Below are 2,199 nucleotides of genomic sequence, written 5' to 3' on the forward strand. Positions count from 1 at the left end.
TTCTTTAAGGATGTGATACGTGAGGGAGTTCTGCAAGGGAATGTGAAGCAGTGTCAAGTCCAGTCCTGGGTTGGTGTGGGACAGAAGAGAAACCATGTGAAAACCAGCCACATCAGGTTGAAATTTTTTGTTCTAATGTTTTAGGTTACTTATTAGATGGCTTTCAACAAAAGTGCATTGAATCTTAGGATGACAGGAAGTGGGCAGATCTAGAGAAAATCTGGTGGATATATTGTGGTTTTTCTTCTTTGTTTCTCTTTTTGAGAAATTCTGTATACTCTGTAGTTGCTGATTATAAAATCTCACTTATTTCTCAGTAGAATGGATATGTGACCCCAAAAGACCAATTGAATCTTCCTTTCCAGGGATTTTTCTTTCTTTCTTTCCTTCTTTCTTTCTTTCTTTCTTTTTTTTTTTTTTTTAACAGATCCTGCCTCTGGATTTATTTGTACAAAAGAACATGAGGACACCAGTTCTCTGTAGACAGGGGCCCAGGGGTCATACCAGTCCTTCTGTCCTCACATTCACAGACAGAGGCTTTTATTATGGAGCCTTCGCAGGGACCTGGGCACCCTTGGGGGCCTGGGAACCTTTGGGAGCAAGAGCTGGAGCTAGAGCCAGAGCTGATACTGGAGCTGGAGTTACAGCCTGAGTCTTGGCTTGGACTTGGGCTTGGGCTTTGGCCTTTAGCCGGCAGAGTCTATAACCCCTGGCCATGTGGGCACAAGCACACTTCCCAAGCTTAAGGTGGGCAAGGAAGGCAAGGCGATCGAGCTTTCTGCTGGTACCCTTTATCATTTTGGGCTTAATCTCCTTGGGCTTTACCAGGGCATGTGCACTCATCACCTTGGTTTGCCTGCATCTTTTTCAGGGCTTTCTTGTTATGCTTCTTAGCAAAACGTATATTTCTCAGGAACTTGGGGTCTACCCCCTTAGGAGCGGTGGTACACACCTGTAATCCCAGCAGCTTGTGGCGGGGAGGGGGAGGGCAGGGGGACTTAGGCAGGAGTGCAAAACCAGCCTCAGCAACAGCGAGGCACTAAGCAGCTCAGTGAGAAACTGTCTCTAAATAAAATATAAACTAGGGCTGGGGAGGTGGCTCAGTGGTCGAGTGCCCCTAAATTCAATCCCCAATACTCTCCCCCCCCCAAAAAAAATTTATATCTTTGTGATCAGGGTTTCTTGATGCCATTTCTGTGCCATTTTGGGACTGGTTGTGTGTGGTGTGGTTCTTGGACTTGGCCATGTCTGCACCGTAAGCTGCTTCCTTCCCAGGGATTTTAATATTTAGAATCAAAATGTGTTTGGAACTGTGTTACCTAATGTTCACCTTAATAACAGATGGTTCTTGAACCGTGTTTCTACAATTCCCTTTGGGTCCCTGGCTCCTACCCTTCCTAAGTCATGATCAGCCATTTCTTCTAGTCTGCTTAGAGTTTAATTTGCCACTAAAGACCTGAATGGTTAAAGCATCTGTGACCAAAACCCTCCCCTACCACACCCTGCCTGAAATCTTTTGAAATTCCCATATTAGTGATTCCTTAAGGAAGTCACACAGTGAAAATCAATGAAATATAGCTGTCACATGAAAGCACTGAGAAAGGGAACTCTGTTAAGTAAAATTAATTACTAAGTCATTAGTTGTCAAAGCTTTATCAGCTTTCATTAGGGTCATGAAGGAATAGAGAGTGGAAGGAGGTGCAGAAGACAACCACCCTTAACATCACAGCTTGCCTTCGTTCTCTGTAACTCCTGGCAGGTGGCCATGAGTGTGATCTCCTATCCAGAATAAATGGCACAGGAAGAGCATGTTCTGGCTTTGCTCTATTCTGGTGGATGCTCATGTGCAGCAGGTTTGGAATCCAAAGAGTTAACATGACTTCTTATAATAACATTGTGTGGGATATTGCCCTGTGCTTTCTATTGCTCATTTTATGTAACAGTTTTCCTGAATTTTTGGAAGGTGGTATGAATTAAAGTAGCTGTTGGAAGTTTTGCAGAGCTCCTTCTTCTTTTTGTTTTTGTATAGTGTTCAAAATACAGTGGATGGTTCTCTGTGATTTCCTGGCTCTGTTCCATCCCTCTCAGATTTCCTGGCTCTGGCCCATTCTTTTTCCTTCTCTGTTTCATTCCCCAATAAGTAGAAAAGAAGGTTGAGATTCCTTTCCTTTGTTGCGGTTGTCCTTGTTCTGCTTTTTC

At 43.8% G+C, this 2,199-nt stretch overlaps 1 pseudogene; it reads right to left on the reverse strand.

The window, feature by feature from the left end:
• Positions 1–543: 543 nt before the first annotated feature.
• LOC143405195 (large ribosomal subunit protein eL29-like) lies at positions 544–1,250 on the reverse strand (annotated as a pseudogene).
• Between the last annotated feature and the right edge of the window lie 949 nt (positions 1,251–2,199).

Source organism: Callospermophilus lateralis, chromosome 7 (genome assembly GCF_048772815.1).
Source record: "Callospermophilus lateralis isolate mCalLat2 chromosome 7, mCalLat2.hap1, whole genome shotgun sequence".
In the NCBI taxonomy this organism is placed as follows: domain Eukaryota; kingdom Metazoa; phylum Chordata; class Mammalia; order Rodentia; family Sciuridae; genus Callospermophilus; species Callospermophilus lateralis.